The 18,790-nt window shown below is 36.1% G+C and overlaps 1 protein-coding gene and 1 long non-coding RNA gene across 2 annotated transcripts in view; one reads left to right on the top strand and one right to left on the bottom strand.

The window, feature by feature from the left end:
* Positions 1–14,305, bottom strand: part of lrrc56 (leucine rich repeat containing 56) — a 132,243-nt gene extending 117,938 nt beyond the window's left edge. The window contains exons 1-2 of the mRNA XM_009298060.4: positions 14,197–14,305; positions 13,960–14,092 (exon numbers count right to left, since the gene is read on the bottom strand). The gene's annotated coding sequence lies outside the window, so the exon portion shown is untranslated. The remainder of the gene's footprint in view (positions 1–13,959; positions 14,093–14,196) is intronic.
* Positions 5,233–7,995, top strand: LOC137489361 (uncharacterized). Its single transcript, XR_011008784.2, has 6 exons — positions 5,233–5,277; positions 6,869–6,926; positions 7,016–7,109; positions 7,233–7,390; positions 7,486–7,581; positions 7,756–7,995. It is a non-coding gene; the product is annotated as an uncharacterized lncRNA (long non-coding RNA).
* Positions 14,306–18,790: the final 4,485 nt, after the last annotated feature.

Here is an 18,790-nt window from a genome sequence, read left to right as displayed (position 1 = left end):
AAACATTGCAGTATGCAGAAATGGCAGTCATCATTGTAACCCTTCAAAGCACAGCAGCCCATGACATCAGAGTGCACTTAGCTGCACAGACTCCAACTTGCTAGACTCTGTTTCACGTTCCACCTCCCAGGGTGTAAACAAAGGGCTTCAGAACTGCCCACCACAAGCCTGTGAAACATCAACACTTTTTCTTTTTCCCCCTAGTAGGCGACCACAACACTGACAGCCATATCATGGTCGTCTACTGAAAAAAGATAACAACATTTTAAACTTTTAGGCACTGACAAGGACCTGAATGACAGGACAGATGCCCTTTCCAAGAAGGCGCATCACACAGTGGATCATGGTCACCACCCAACCAAAACCCCGAGATCTGGCATCTGTAACCGGCAGCCAACAACCCTGCCTAACCGAACACAGCTGCCACATCCAATCTCACCAGCCCGACAAATGTCGACAAACGACATTGCGAACACGTAGGTGTCTGACTCCTCACGTCAGACCAGGTTTATTTTTACTTTTACTTTGTCTCTTGTTTGTTTTTTTTGTTTTTTTCTCCCACTCACCCCACCCACCACCTGATCTTTCTGTCTGACCTAAGCTTCATAGCAGATGTCACTCAACACCTCCTACATCTTAAAAAACCAGTGCGTATGAATCATTTTTGGGTTGTCCCTGAAGACCCTACGACACCACAGTTCGTGCTCCCTCAGAGCCAGAGGGGGGGTAATGCTAATGTACTGACCCAGCACACAACAAAACATGCCCAGGGCGCTGATTTACCGAGCACCACAGCAACACAGAGAAACCATCATCTCATGATCAGACACCCAGATGGATCGGGCGGGACACTTCCATGGGCTCACAAGGAGCAACAATTTTTTTGTGTGTGTGTTTTTCTCTCCTTCACTTTCTTTTCCCCTTGAACTCATATGCCAGTACACCAAGTGGGTAGAGTGTCTCTCAGCACCGATGACACAGCCCAGACCATGGCATATCTTCTGATGATGTAAACAACTTGGACCAAGGCACCCCCCCCCTGCACTACCAACATCACACAGAAAGTGCAAAGACTTCTGGTTGTATACGCTCAGCTGCATAGCAGCCAACCCTCAAACCTACGTATCACAACCAGAGTAACAAACATTGGGCCACAAGCCAAGAAAAGGGGTAGAGACCCTGCAACCGGTGTCACAGTGAAATGCCCAGCCAAGCACAGTCATCGCAGACACTACCTACTCTCTCCCCTGTTCCCTTTCTCTCTCTTCCTTCTCTACACAGGATACAGCCACGATCCTGTATCTCAGTCTCACCAGAGGACCACTGCAACCTCACAACTATACTCATCTATAACTCATCTCTGGAAAACTGCAGGATAACTACCACTCCGTGCCTCCCGACAGCAGGGAAGCACACATTAACAAGGGGTTTGCCATTCAATAAGATACAGGAATCAGTAAAAAAGTGCACCGCCGCACTTCCACAAGCCTTTCAGCGGAAAGCTGGGAAAGGAAAGGAACGCCAAGGAGCTGCGCCCACGCTGATCGAAATGAAACTCTGTCCAGCTGACTCAGGAACGGACATCGAGGGACCCTCACCTCCAGCCCAACCAACAAGTTAAGTTAGATCCCAACCAACCGGGTTTTCTCCGAACCACGTTGTCTGGGAAGAGGGGGACTATAACATAACTGGTAACATATATGCTGGAGGTAAACATTCCGTTCAACATTCCATGAAAACGGTCTGGGCTCAGTCGACAGGATGGTTTATGACTCCTGGCTCCACAAAGTCTGGGTACCCCTGACAGACTTACGTAATCCAGGGAGACTGGAGAGAAAAGGCTAGAGCTTCAAAGACATTCCTGCCCAAATACACACACACTCACACACACAGGCTGTTCCGACAAAAAGAAAATCAGAAACTCAGAAATCCTGGACCAGCACAAAACTAAAGTGTTATGTTTTGTAAACTTTGCATCTCATTTCTGATTTTTCTTACCTGTGTAACCTCTCTTATAACCTGTATGCCTGTTCCCTTTAGGCCTTTGAAAAATTATGTTGATGTACTTTTAAACCCCCCATGTTTGGTACCGATGGGTTTCTGCTGACATTTTACAACACATGATGCATAGAGCAAGATCATAACTCGCATTGCTTTATTCTTTAATTCCCTACATTAAATGCCTCTCCGCATGCTTTGGGCGGACACCCAAATTTGCATACGAACAGCCTAGAGACAAAGGAAGATTTTGCGCTCAAACTTTGTCCTGAAATCATTGGTCAAGAATGCTGAACGGGTTGTCACGTGACCCGCAGGTATAACCACACTGCTCCCCAAACATCTGGGCAGAGAAGATCTGAACAAAGAAGCCATCAAAGGTGGGCCCCTTTGATGGGCCAGCGGCTTTTCTAAGCCGCATGGACTTTTCCCACCACGCTTTTCTTCTTTTCCAGCAAAGTAAACTCAGTTTAAAGTTTGCGATCGCGTTCCTCAGAACTGTACAACAAACTCCACGCATCAAGAAGGACATCAAAGGATTTTCCATCACGACGGAAGAAAGACTAGCATAAAGAGAGAGACTTCCAGACATGAAAGTCCAGGTATTTTTAGTTATGCGATTAAGCTGTGCCCCTTTTATCAAAAAAGGTGTTTTTGTTTTTATAATCTTGGTGATCCTTAATGGTGCGTGTGGAACTGAAAGTTTTGTCACTCTTTTATCTGAAATCTGTATTTCCTCGCTTTACTATTTCTCTTTGTTGTTACATGCTTGATAGACCCGTATAGACCCGATATCTCCACGTGGTTTTACCTTTGTTCTATGTTAATGTATGTTTGTGCGTTTGTTCGTTATCTGTCTGACTAGTCAATAAATCCCTTATAATCAAATGAATTGTATGGTTTGCCTCACGAGAAAATGTCAATGAAATACAGATTCCCCTGCCTAGCTATTATAAGTTGATTAAAACTTATGAATGATTAATCTACTTCACAAGAAGTAGCAATTAAATTCCCTTTTTCTAAATGAATAGATCATTACCGTGGCCGCTCGGAAGAGCGGCGGCTCTAGTTATGTTTGTTTGGTCAAATTAACATTAAATTGATCCAGAATATTAATGATATTAATGATTAATAATAATTTGTTATTGTTGATAATTAATATTCATAATCTGAGAGTCCCATATGGTCGAGCGGGCAGGATCAGATACAATCATATGTTTGTTTGACCGAATTGACTGAAGCTTAAGCCGGAATATTAATAATTAAGAATAAACCATTATTGTTGATTATTAATATTCATAAAATGAGCTAATTTCTGTTACACCATGTTTACATAATGGTTCGCTTTGCCGGTGACAAATTTGTGATTTTTCTACACAAAATGGCGGTGTATATAACCGTGGATTAACTAATGCTATTGGCAACCCTCAGCGATCTAAAATAACATTACAGAATAACAGAAAATGGCCTCAAGATAAAAAACATTATCAATAATTACAAATTCCAGTATTACAGTTTTTTACAATGGCTATGACACTTTTTTCAATACATGTAACAAGTTTGCTAAACTCTTAACGCAGCAACAGACCTAAAATACACAATTGGCAAAACAGTTAATTTCATGCTCAAAATCACACATTATAAACTAAACCTCTAAACTACTTTTCAAAATACTATAATAAACGAACACACTACACCATGTCTAACAAAACATTGCAAACATGTTTCAAAATGAAATTATTGTTCAAAACACAAACACATGTTCTCACATGGTCACCCACTGAAGCTAAGCAGGGCTGCGCCCGGTCAGTACCTGGATGGGAGACCACTTGGGAAAGCTAGGTTGCTGCCGGAAGTGGTGTTAGTGAGGCCAGCAGGGGGCGCCCAACCTGCGGTCTGTGTGGGTCCTAATGCCCCAGTATAGTGACGGGGACTCTATACTGCTCAGTGAGCGCCGTCGTTCGGATGAGACGTTAAACCGAGGTCCCGACTCTCTGTGGTCGTTAAAAATCCCAGGATGTCCTTCGAAAAAGAGTAGGGGTTTAACCCCGGCATCCTGGCCAAATCTGCCCACTGGCCTCTGTCCATCATGGCCTCCTAACCCTCCCCATATCATGATTGGCATATCATCACTCTGTCTCCTCTCCACCAATCAGCTGGTGTGTGGTGTGCGGTCTGGCGCAAAATGGCTGCCGTCGCGTCATCCAGGTGGATGCTGCACATTGGTGGTGGATGAGGAGATTCCCCCCCCCCCCATTGTGTAAAGCGCTTTGAGTGCCCAGAAAAGCGCTATATAAATGTAACGAATTATTATTATTATTATCTTCCAACATAAACATTCAGTCAATCAGAACACACTGACAATAAAAACACTATCATCAGCTGACATTACAGAAACTCCATTAGTTTATGTGTCAGCTCTGCCCTTATATTTGAAGTCTCGTTACAGTTTTGTTTCGTTGGGTTAAGTAAATGCATGCATTTTCTTTCTTTTACTGCAAAAATTCTATATAAAGTGAAGAAAAAAAATTGCTTTATAAATTTTACAGTTTATGTAAAAAAAAATACAGACACAGAATTGCTGCAGTACAGACTTTTTTTGCAGAAGGACATCACTGCAAACAGAAAAAGCACCACAATTATAATAAAATAACAAAGTAATCTTCTATTCTTGCCACATGTTCTCATCCACATTATACTTGATATCTTCTGTGGCCCTGCACGGTAACTGTGGCCCTTTGGCCTATTATGATTTTTCTACGGCAACATCCCCAGCTTTGTCAACATTGAAAATTTCATGTGGTACTTGATTGGCCTCTAACTTCATGACTCTCTGAAAGTAATTAGACACAGTGTATGCAAATGCTGTACTGTATATGTACTGTATGTTCTAATGAACTCCAGGTTTAAAGAGTAGTTTACTGCAAAACACACTGTGTATCAGGGGCGGACTGGCCATCTGCACTGTAAACCCTAATGCTGTAACTAATTAATTGAGTTGAGTTCTATTAACTTAAATCATTAAAATTCGTTTATCTTAATTAACCTTGATGAGTATTTAGAACTTTTTCTTATTTTTGAGTTTGTAAAAATTTAATCTTTCAAGTAAGGTGAACAATTCTGCTGGGTTTAATTTATACAAAATGTCTCTTTAAAGTTTCATTAACTCAAATTCTGTCAGCCTAGTGATTTTGCGTCTGACGTCATCCAGGTTCACGTACGTGCTCATGCTTCATTCGTTTTTTTCAAGATGGCGGATCGGCCTCGCTTCACACTACAGTAAGTAAAATATTTACAAATCCAAGAAATATTAAATGTATGTTTTAATTAATATAATCACAGTAACAGTTCAATGTAATGTAGAGTTAATCAGGGTGCGTTTACATGTCGTACATTACAGAAAACATGTTTAGCCTCACTTGTTGCTAACTAACGTTAACATTACTGTTTAAAAAGTTAGAATCAGTGCAATGTTAGCGTTAGTTGTAATGTGTTAACTCTGAATTTTAACAGAGTGTGATAAAGACAAAAATATTTAAAATCGGCAGATTACATTTTTCAAAAAAATTTAAATCTTGGCGCGAGTATGCCTTTCCTCAGCCTGTGCTGAAGTTGTCATGGAGACGTGCGCTCTCACAACCGCATGTCATGGCGCTGCGCTGAACTCCATCCAGTCTGTGAATGTGGTATTATCTTCGCGATCTGTAGGCACTTCGGAAACGAAAGGCGCAAGAAACGTAACGTTAATCATAACTCAAATGATCTCCGCCTAAACACTAAACGGTATTTTCTGATGACGCGCAAAAACGTAGTCTCAAAACTTAACTCTTGTCACACGCAGCTTGTTGCTTGTTGATCCATGTATGAGGATAGCCTGACGGAGAACATTTAAGCTGCGCTCCTCACCTGAGCAGGTACAGAGCAGAGCTTCATTTTACACTACCACATTGAGGTAAAGTTGGTTTTATATTAATACATTCATTTAGTAACAACTTGTGACTCGCTCCATAAATTGTTTACCATGGTTCTTTGTCTATTCGTTCTGAAATCACATGCAAGTATGACATGAAAACAACATTACACTAAATGGACTATTTTTTTTGACTGAACAATGTTGTACTTTAAAAGTCATTGGCTGCTAATATGATTTCACCATTAAGAATATGCAAAAATTACCTTTCTGAAATTATATTATTAAGGAGAAAGTCTGAATGTGTAAATATAAAACTAACTTTACCTCAATCACCAGCACTAATCAACACTTAATATTTCCTCGCGCTTAAGACGACATCTCTGCATATCAATGATTACCTGATTAATGCGATCAGTTAAGTGAGTTTAAATGTCATTTAGGTCAAATGTATTTTAAAGGTATGATAAAAGTTTTTGTTTTTTTCAATCTATTTTTTAAAATGTCTACTCTGGAGAGAATATAAACAGCCTAAAAAACAAAGTATGCATATTTATAACACATTAATACAAAATTATGTTATTAAATAAAATAATAACAAAACAAAATATTCAAGACGTGGTAAAGAAGACAGTTTTCTGATGTGCAAATTTTGTAGCTTAAAATATATTTATATCTTAAAAATATAAATATTTTAGTCTATATATTTTTACATCATTAGACAATAAGGTAAGTTTTGTTATTTCTAGCTTTTAAAATCAGGCCTTAAATTTCTTTGTCGTCCTATTCAGTTTTAGAAATTTCAATACTGTTTAAATTAAATCTGTGTTCATCGAATTAAAGCAACTAACATGATAATCAGCTCTATTGCTAACCGTTTTGGAGGTTAACGTTAGACATCAGGCAATTGTACTACTTCCACTCTCAGCTAAATGACACTGTGACTTTGTGTACATACAGAATTGAAGGTCAGGTGTTGCTGACTACAGATAGGTTCTTAAATGGAGGCATGTGAAAGGTGGGTAAAATATTTATTTTGTACTACTATGCCTGGCATATCCAGATAAAATAAATATTACAGTGTATTTATCAATGATACTTTTGCAGCAAGGAAAGTGAAACTTCAGCTAGACCTTGAGTTCAGTTTACAACATGAAGATATTGCTTTCAACATCTGATCAACACCTGATTTTCATCTGAGGTAAAAAATAGATAAGTAAATGAAACATAATAATAATATAAATACATTTTTTCTAGAATTGTATATTTTGTGGTGTGGGTTTGTTTTATGAAATTCTCTCTTGTTTCTTTTTGCTGTTTGCAGAGTACCAACATGTTACAAATGAGAATTTTCCCCACAAATTCTTTGCAAAACTGGACCACCACCTATTTCATTTGATGACAATTTTAAGGCAAACAGCATCCAAAACTGGCAAGACAGCAGATACCCTGGCTAATCTTTTAAAGGTTTATGATGAGCAGGTATGTTTGGGGTCACGTGTTAAAGTATACATTAAAATATAATTTGAATTATTATTATTTTTTTAATTTTTAAAAAATTGATTCTTGATTTCCAGGAACTGAATGATGTCAGTTCATGACGGACTACTGTTATCAGAGGTCTTTTGGTCTTGCTGCGTGAGCGTGACTTAAGATTCTTTAGGAACACCATGGTAAGACTTCATTCATTCTTTTCACAATTAGGCATGTTTAATGAAAAGATGAAAATTTTGAAAACTTTTACTTAATAACATATTTGTAATCAAGAATAATTGATGAATCATATAATATTGGCTCAGTCATTTTGATACTGTCCTTACATTAATATCCTTGAATTATGTTTTTAGATTGATAATCCTGCTGACTGAAGATGCTTTATTGGCCCTGCATTCACTGAGGGTCTCTGTTGTCCTGAAGAATGAATTGGACACCACCCACAGCACACTTCCAGACCTTTCTTGTCTTGTATGGATTAATGTATGCTCTTCACATAATATATAGTAAAGGACTTTGAACTTGTGCAAAAAGTTTTGCTTGGCATGGATGATGGAAAATAAAAAGTCTCGTAGCATGGAAACCTTAAAGAATGAGTTGATGTAGAGCTTTTTTTTTTTTTTTTAACTTAATAAAGACTGTCTCTGGGGTAGTAACTTCAAAACATTTATTTACTTTTAATCGGTAAGTATGCATTTTATTATATATAGGGATAGTTTGTCCAAATGTAAAATTCTGTCATTTACTAACTCTTCACTTGTCCCAAACCTGCTTGAATTTCTTGCTTCTGTTGAACACAAAAGTTAAGTAAAGCTGACAACCTGTAACCACTGACTTTCTAATAGGAAAACAAATACTGTGGAAATCGGTGGTTACAGGTCTCAGCTTTTTTTTTTTTTTTTTCAACAGAAGAAAGAAACTCAAACAGGTTTGGAATAAGTAAATGACAGAATCATAGTTCAACCAAGACTGAATATATATATATATATATATATATATATATATATATATATATATATATATATATATATATATATATATATATATTGTAACGAGCGCACACATGCCACGTCGCCCTGGTCGCTAATTCAACCCAGCTGGACCATCATCAACACAGGATCGTTCACAGCTGGACGTCATCAAGTGGAGAGGCATATAAACCAAGCCCACGCAAGGAGAAGATGAGCTTCATTCACCCAATGACTCCATGCGCTAACGCTTGTCTCTCTGTCTCTCCACAGCAGACTCCAGCTTGTGACGATCCCACTTCCGACTACTCACTGTCCTTCACTTACTTCCCGGAGCACCAGAGCACCTCACCTTGAAGAAGAGCACCGTTTACACCCCATTCACGTTGTAAATAAAGCACCCTCCGGCGACTTGTCTGTAAACTTATCCAACTGTGTCGCTGTTTTCCCTCTGCCTCGCTACAATATATATATATATATATATATATATATATATATATATATATATATATATATATATATATATATATATATATATATATATATATATATATATAAAATCTGCTCTCCGTTAAACAGAAATTGGGGGAAAAATAAATGTGGGCGAATAATTCTGACTTCAACGAGATATATATATATATATATATATATATATATATATATATATATATATATATACAGTTTCTGTGTAGTTTACACTAAACGAGTCACTTCACAGAATGTGCACTTATTATTTTTTTTAACGAATGCCTTAAGAGTAAGTTTTACACTTATTAATGTATTAAATTTTATCAAACTTATAGTTGTTTTTTCTTGAGGCTCTTATGTCTGATATCATATTTACATTGTGGGTAATTTTTATTAACTTCAGAATAGTGTTCATTTTCAATCTCTTTATGTCTAATAGTTTTTATCGTTTTAAGACATTTGTAATTGCATAGGAGACAAATTTGAAAGTACTGTTGGACATTTTTTCTTTAACAATAAATGTCTAAAATGGTATTGTCTGTGTGTTTTAAATTACAGATTTATTTTGACAGATTTATGGGGTTTAAAGATTAAAATAATGGCTAATTTTATTTGTGAAACTGACGATGGAGAAGTTAATTTTAAAAAATGCTATCAAAATGTATGAGCTGGGTGACTAAGTATGTAAAGGTGAGATAAATAATTAAAAACAAGTTAATTGCTATTAAAATGTATGAGCTGGGTGATTTAAGTATTTAAAGTTGAAAGAAATTAAAGCAATTAAGTTAATTGCTATTAAAATGTATGAGCTGGGTGATTTAAGTATTTAAAGTTGAAAGAAATTAAAGCAATTAAGTTAATTGGTATTAAAATGTATGAGCTGGGTGACTAAGTATTTAAAGTTTGGAAAAATTAAAACAATTAAGTTAATTGCAATTAAAACGTATAAGCTGAGTAACTTGGGTATTTTAAGTTAGGTGAAGTGTCTTGCATGAGTACAACAAACTCAAAACTTAATGTTTCTGTTTACTTAAAATAGATAATTTCATAACTTAAAAAATTTGACGTAACTGATTACCTCAAATTTTTTGAGTTTTGTCAACTTATTCGGGATTACAGTGTGGCGGACCGGGCACTTTCCCGGTGGGCCGACGTACTTTTTGGGCCGGGCTGATCATCGTCTTATGATCTGATCGGCCCATAAAAGGCTAAGCAGCCTATCGCTTTTTTCTGCCTTATTAATTTACGCTGCTGTGATCTGTGACTCTCTGAAAGTAAGATGCTTTTTTTTCCCGACAGACAGACCGGGCCGGCCCATGTGACACTCTGCAGCCCATTGGTTCTTTTCTGTATTGACATTGGGCTGGCCCAATTACAAACTCCTATGCTCTGTATGAGCGTGCGTCGTCTGTGTGTATATGTCAAAATAGTCAAGAGTCAAGAGAGAAGAAACGCAAGAGAGGCGCAGAGAAATCGCGGAAAATACACCGGCGTTTCATTTTGCAGTTCTGAGAAGTTCTCCGTTCATTCTAGTACACGGCTAAAAACGCAAATCACGTGACCACACACTCTCTGCCAAGAGCTGGCGGGTGAACATAAACCCCAGGTGAGAGTATAGTGCATGTCAGACAGTTCATCTGCTGGATCTGATCTCACTAAAGTTGTTAAATGTGATATTGAATTCATCTTGTTGTTTTGGCTGAGTGCAAAGATAAGCTAATATATTAATTTATGTAACCATGTAACACTGATTCTGCACATTGACTGATTGCTTACATTTATCGTATAAATTTATTGTGCGTTATACTGTTATAATGGCCATTATTGATTATTAAAACTGATATTCTGCAAAAGAGACAGGGTAAAGTTTGTTCTTTTCAAAGAAAATGAAAGGAGGCAGTTATATTTAAGCCCTGTTTTGTTATAAATATGCAGTGAAGATGATGCTCATATAAATATGTAGCTACACGAGGCTGTTTGGTGTCTGTTAATCATAATATCAAAATGAAACAAATTTGACTTATATTATGTTTTCATTGTTTAGATAGTGAAACAGCAAGCAGTATGAGGTGAAAGAGGTTAAAATGTAACACTGTTCCCTTTGAAGATTTACCCATGCATCAGCAGGCAGTTTTTGTTATGTTTATTATTGAAATATAGGCTGAGTGAATAGTGTGTTGAATAAGCTAAATTGGCTGAAGTGTATGAGTGTGTGTGAATGAGTGTGTATGGGTGATTTCCAATATTGGGTTGTGGCTGGAAAGGCATCTGCTGCATAAAACATGCTGGAATAGTTGGCAGTTCATTCCACTGTGGCAACCCCTGATAAATAAAGGACTTATGCGAAGAAAAATAAATGAATGAATAGTGTATTTTTTAGAACTCAACAAATATCTTTATGGACAGTATACAGAAATTATATTGAGATTAAATTTTGTATTTATTTATTTCATATATATGGCTTTTGTGTTTTATAAAATATGAGTTGATAAAAATATTGGACGTGCATAGATAGATAGCATTTTGACTGAATGTTGTGGGCCGCTCTGGCCCAAAATGCCAGGGCCGATTTTTTGCCCCAGTCCAGCCCTGCTGTGTATAGTACAGTAATGACTGTATTGCATAATCTTACATGGACGTATTGGTGACAGAGTTCTTTGATGCGCTCACTGTTCCTTTCAAAAACCTCAAGAGTCCTCTATTAGAACATATGATCATGTGATTGGAAAAACCAAAACAAGACATGAGTGTGCTTTCTAGATGGGAATCAGCTGTCATATATATATATATATATATATATATATATATATATATATATATATATATATATATATATATATATTTACATACATTTATTTATTTATTTATTTATTTATTTATATAACCGCAATATGCTGTTTCTAATTGGCAATTGAATAAAATACAGGGAATATATTTGTGTTTCAATTCACAATTAGAACAGCTGTTCACTTTGACTTTATCCTATATAATTTCTGTTTAGAACATGGTGTTATCTGTTCTGACATACTGTGTTAAAGCATTTGTAAATTTTACTGTAAAATTACATTGTTTTGTTCTTGGTTGTGCTTGTGTGTAAAAGAAGTTAAAGCATTTTAAATTTGTGTTAACTGGATGCATTTTGTGTCAAAACAACAAGAAATGTGTTAATTGTATAGCCCACGAAGACGGATGTTGTGCTAACTGTGTTAAGAGTTTAGGAAACTTGTTAAATGTATTGATCAAAGTGTCATAGCAATTGTAAAAAACTGTAATACTAAAATGTTTTATATAAAGGTATATGAAGACTTAGTCGCGCCATCTCCGGGCCACACCACACTTTAATGTAATGTTACTCACGGGCCGATTCCGGCTTGGATGCGGCAGCCTCGGCTCGCTTACTGACTCGTGCTGGAATAGAGCTGTGAGTTCATAGGCATCCGGCCTGAGTAGAACAGAAGGAGCCGGGCCGAGGGGTAAGTCTCCGGCAGGCGAGAAACTAGCCGGAACTGGCCCAAGTGTATTTTGCTATCTGGGTTTGGATTATATTCCGCAGTGGCAACAGTTATTAATAAAGCAGCAACGTAAGATATGAGGCGCGAATACGTAGGCGATAATGGGTGTTTTAAAGAGCCCATATTATACATGAAATAAGGTCATATCTTGGTTGTAAGGGTCTCCAACAACAGTCTAATATGCATGCAAGGTCAAAAAACACTTTCATGGTCTTATAATCTGCATTTATTTTTACCTAATTATCCCAGCGACTCCTGTATGAATCGTCCAGTGATTCATTTGTTCCCAAACCCCTCCTTAGCGCGGAGCTAATCTGCGCTGATTGGACCGATGACAGTCTGTCGCGATTGGTCGACTGCCTTCAGTCAGAGAGGGAAATGGCCAATAGCTAATCAGCAATTTAAAAAGTAATCACAGTTCATACACGCTCGATAGTGTAGGCGTGGACTTTAGCTGCCACACTATGGCCAGTGGATAGTGCCACGGATAACCGAACGAAGGAGACAGTCGTGTACTCGCCATACCACACACACACAAAAACACACACACACCTCCGGATGACAACGCTCCCGCTTCAGCCCGCACCCGCCAGGTTTTAGCCTGAGAACCCGCTCCGTTTTCTGCCCGCCGGGCCCGGTCCCGCTAGAGCGGAGAACACAACCAAATATCACCCAGTATACAGTCCAGACAGCCAAGCTGTCTGGATAAAAACACACACACAGCACAAAGTACACAAAGCTCGTTCGTTCGTTCGCTCTCTCTCTCGCTCTCTCTCTCTCTCTCTCCCCGCGCCAGATTTCTGCGGCGCGGGAATACATTTCCGAATAAATCGCGGGAGCAGAACTCTAGCACGGAGCTCCATAAACAAACAGCACGCGTCGCGTTTTTAACGTGACTTTGCACGCGATAAGATAATATATTCAGTTAACCTGATACAGTACACGCGGTTACAAGTAACAAATCACAACTAAATACATTTGCAAGCTAGAGTAAACGAGGCAACAACTTTAACCGCACGTACTTACACTTGAGAAATGTAGGAAGAAACCCATCCTGACGTCCATCAGTTACTCTTTACTGATCCTTCCTTTAACAAACTCAGATGAAGTATTCTTTGTAGCATGTAGCTTCCAGAAGTTTCCAACTGCTTGGTTATAATGCTGATGTTTCATCTTTGGGTAGAGACTCAATATATCCATCTGCAGTGTGACTTCAATCGACCGGCATGTTTGTGTGCGTGTGTTTGTGGGTGTGCGTGTGTTTGTGGGTGTGTGTGTGTGTGTGTCTGGGTTACTGCGTCAGAGGGCGGGGCCTCAGGTTTGAAATCTCCCGGGTTTGCGCGTGCACGTGAAAAACTTTGTTTCGTTCGTACGTCATGGCGAAACACCTAATGAGTCGGTATCAAGGCGACTCGTTTGAAGCACTATGATTCGACTCTTTTATAGATGAATCAACAGTTTTAAACACTGTATTCTTACAGATTTAAGCCTTAGCTGGATACTTCACTTCACTTAGAGCTGTGTTACACACTACATGGAGGGGAATTTTCAAAAACCCATAATATGGGCTCTTTAACACCGAGAAAACTAACAGCATATAGGTGCTCACCTTCTATAACTTTATGTCCCTCGGTGACTTCGATATCATATTGTATTAACTTCTTTTATAAGCTCCAGACCTCTTAGCCAACTCCATCCAGCAGGCCAATGTACACCAAGCAGTCCGGAGCATTTTTTTTGGTCTTTAAGCGGGGGAAAGCCGAGACACGAGAGTCAGACAAAATCAACAGAACAATGCTTCACATGTAAAAATGAAACGGACAGTATATCATAAATACATATTTACCTGAAAAGTGTGTACTCCAAAATAGACTTTTCTTTGAAAATCATGCGAAGTTCTGTGTAAACAGCCAGCATGAGCATACTCGACCGCCTCAGTAACAAACACTGCCAACAAGCCGAATTCTTAAAGAGACAGCAACATCAACACCTGAATGATGATAACACTCTGCACGATCCTTATTCGAAATTCCATTTAGGGTCTTAAACAGTAAGCAAAGACCATTATTTACGTTTTTAATGATTCAAATTGCATTAAATTCTACATTAAATTGTAAATACTTTTTTTGAGAAAAAGTTACATTTGAATATATGAAAAAAATTATGGAAAAAAATAATTATTAAAGTGTTTCATTCAATCAATTTATTAACTTTATATTTTTAAATTATGTAATTTAGTATTAATGTTTAGTATTAATTAATTAAAAAATTTGTAGTGTCTTTTTTTTTTTTTTTTTTTTTTTTTTTTATTGCTTCAAGAAACTGTATAATACAATTTAGAATATAGTAAAAGATAACAGTTCTTTTACACAACAATCACATTACATACACAAGATAAGAGTAAAACTAAAACACAGTACATAAAAAAAATAAAATATAAATAAAAATAAGAAAAGACAGTATAATAAAAAAAGAAATAAATATTCAAGTAGCATGAAAGATCTCATCATATTTGCTCAAGAAAGAAGTACATTTCTTATTTTCAATTAATCTAAGAGATTTAATTAAATGTTCTATTTCACATAAGAAGTCAATAAAGATTGGATTTTTTTTAAGAAATCTCTGTTTGTGAAAATAAAATTTCCCAGCAAGTATAAGAAAGTTCACAGTGGCTTCTAACGCCTTGTTTTGGTTTTCAAAATAGCAAATAACATCCTTAAGGTACAAATTACCACTTATATTAACCTTGGAGAAACAGTATGAGCTTAAATCATCCCAAAACAGTGATGATACATCGCAAGAAAAAAATAAGTGACAAATGTCTTCACTCTCATTCTTACAAAATGTGCAAATATCAGTAACATCACAATATTTGGATAAAAGTGCATTACATGGGTAAATATTGTGCAAAATTTTAAAGTGCACCTCTTTCATTTTATTAGGAATACAGAATTTATATGGTAATAACCATGTTTTCCTCCATTGAATATTAACAATTATGGATCCCCAAAAAAACTTTCCTCTAGGAGTGATTGCGTTATGTGACTGGGACACTTGACGTATAAACTTATTATTGCATTCTTTACTAAGAATAGATTTTCCTCCTAGGAGTAACTGTGACAATTGTTTGGTACCTGCCTCATAACTAAGAGCAGCTTTCATCAGACATAATAATCCACTAGGTATAGCCTTTATAATTGACTTGAATTCCATATAGCGAATAGGGAATTGATACATGTTTATAAAACTCTCATAAGTTAAAAGATCACCGTTACTGTTAAAAAGATCAGAAACAAAAATAATGTTTTTGTTAAACCATTTATCCCAGAAAAAAGATTTATTATTTATCTTAATGTCACCATTATTCCATAGAATGGTTTTGTGGGGTGAGAAGTTGTGGCTGTAAGTCAGTTTCCAGGCTAAAAGAGCTTGTTGATGGAATTGAGCTAATTTAATAGGTAATTTACCAATGGAGTAATTGCACTTCATTAAAAAAGAAAGGCCACCAATCTTTTTAAATATATTGTTTGGAATAAAATACCACATAGAGTCTGAACCAAGCAAACATCTCTTTAGCCAATTGATTTTAAAAGTATTATTGGTGTCATCAAAATTTAGGACTTCAAGACCCCCCTCACTCCTTTTATTTGATAATAAATGTTTCTTCAATTTGTGAGGCTTATTATTCCAAATAAAATCAAGAAAAATTTTGTCAATTTTTTTAGAGGTCTGATTATCTACTGCTAAAGATAATGAGGGGTATACAAATCTAGATAACCCATCTGTTTTGGTTAAGAAGACTCTGCCTAGAATTGATAAATCTCTTTGGAGCCAACTATTAAAAATATATTTTACTTTAGATAATCTTGTTGAAAAATTTAAAAACTGTCTGCTAATTAGATTTTTTGTTATATTAATTCCTAAGTATTTTACTTCCTCTTTGATCGGTATATTTTCAATTTTTGCATCTAAGGTGTCATACAAGCAAATAATTTCACATTTTAATAAATTTAGTTTGAGTCCAGAAGCATCTGAGAATGCATTAATAATGGTTAAAACAGGAGACACTTGATCTTTATCCTTTAAAAATAGTGTAGTGTCATCTGCCAATTGTGATATGCGAATCTCTCTGTTAAAGATATTAATACCAACCAAATTATTATTGTGTAGAATATCTATAGATAGAGTTTCTACAACAAATAAAAATAAGAATGGGCTCAAGGGACAGCCCTGTCGTATACCACGAAGCACAGGAAATCTTGGTGAAGTACATGAATTTAGAATTACACAACTATTAATATCTTTGTACAACATTTGTACCACATTAAGAAATTTTAAGGGGAATCCAAAGGCTTTCAAAGAGTCTAAAAGGAATTCATGCTTTACGGTGTCGAAAGCCTTGTAAAAATCGAGGAATAGGATAATAGCATCAGAGTCTATTTCATTTTTATAATCAATTAGATCCAGCACAAGTCGAGTATTACAACTAATATGACGCCCTTTTATAAATCCAGTCTGCGTTTCATTTATAATATAATGTAAATGTCGTTTTAATCTTTTGGCAAATATGGAAGCAAGTAATTTATAATCAAAATTTAGAAGTGTAATAGGACGCCAATTGTCAATAATAGTTGGATCTTTGTCTGGTTTGGGAATGAGAGATATCACACCTTGTTTCATAGTAGGGGTCATTGTTTCATTCTCTAAACACTCTTGAAGCATTAAAAGAAAGGGTTGCTCTAAAAATTCCCAAAAATGTATAAAAAATTCTAATGTTAGGCCATCAGAGCCAGGCGACTTCCCTTTTTTCATTAATTTCATTGCATCCCTAATTTCATTTAAAGAAATTGGAGCTTCACATAATACTTTAAACTCATTACTTATCTGAGGTATATAGTTTTCTATTTGTTGTAGGTAAGATCCGTTTTGGCTTGCATGAGAGTCAAGGGAATATAGGTTTCTATAAAAATTTGAAATAAAATTTCCAATGTCTTCCTGATTTTTTGATAAGGAATTATTTATTTGTAGAGCAGAAATACTCTTTCTTTTAAAATTTCTTTTCTCAAGTGAGAAAAAGAAGCTTGTATTTTTCTCTCCTTGCTCAATCCACTTTGCTCTGGATCTAACAAAGGCACCTTTAACAATTTCTATATACAACTGGTCTAATTCTAATTGACAGGATTTTAACTGAGTAATTTCTTGAACAGAGAGATTTTCTTTTCTAATCAAGGCATTTATATTATTTAATAAATTAGCTTCCTTACTGGCATTAACCACTCTTAAGGCTTTAGATCGGTTTATAGCTAGAGTTCTAGCTTTAAATTTAAAATAATCCCAATCAGCAGCATGTGACTTACTCACACAATTTGAGAATATTTCATTAGCTAAATGTTTAATCTGACTATTAAAAATTTTATCGTTTAACAAATTATTATTCAATTTCCAGTAACCACGTAAGGTATTCTCCTTACGATTCGTTTGCAGAACTAGTCTAATTGCTAAGTGATCAGAAAATGGAGCATACTGGTGACTTACATCAAATACAAATTGTAACAGCTGTTGAGAAACAAGGAAAAAATCTATTCTAGATTTATAAGTTTGCAGATTATTACTCCATGTGTATTCCTTCACATCAGGATGAAAATGTCGCCAAGCATCTGTTATTTGAAGATAATCACACAGAGTATAAATAATGTCATTACTGCGACTCATTTTTGGGGGATATCGGTCATATGAATTATCTAAAACCTCATTAAAGTCTCCAGCAAATATAACAAAAGCCTGATGATATTTATTCTTTAAAGCTTCAATTTTTATCTGTAGTAAAGAAATACATGCTTTATTGACGGAAGTTAAATTGTGGCCATATATATTAACTATTATAAAAACTGCATTATCAAGTTTAGTGACAAGAATAACCCATCTACCCTCTGTAGAGGCTAGAGATTCAACAATATCTCCTTTAAATTTATTGATGAGAGTGATAACACCCGCTGAATGATTAGACCCATGACTAAAATAGGCCCTATCACCCCACTGTGATTTCCAAAAACGAACATCATTCTCACAAGAATGGGTTTCTTGTAAAAGTATTAAGTCAACATTCATTTTCCTACAATATAAAAATAAAGCCTTTCTTTTTGTAAGATCTCTCAAGCCACGGGTATTTAACGAAACAATACTCAAAGAGTTAAACTCAAAGTTTTTAACATTCATATAAAAAAATAATAATAATAACTAGAAACAGAGATAAAAGAGAAAACTAGAATAAAGTTGAATGCAAATAGAACAAAATTAACAATGCACACTTCTTGAACTTACCGCTGTAAACGAGTAACGGCAAAGAGGAGAATAAAGCTAACATGAACCTTAGCCAGTAGTGCAATTACTTATGAAGGAACAAATTACATATAAAATATAGTCATGACAGTCAATAGGGA

Source organism: Danio rerio, chromosome 25 (genome assembly GCF_049306965.1).
Source record: "Danio rerio strain Tuebingen ecotype United States chromosome 25, GRCz12tu, whole genome shotgun sequence".
Lineage (NCBI taxonomy): Eukaryota > Metazoa > Chordata > Actinopteri > Cypriniformes > Danionidae > Danio > Danio rerio.
This window is presented reverse-complemented; position numbering and strand designations above follow the sequence as displayed.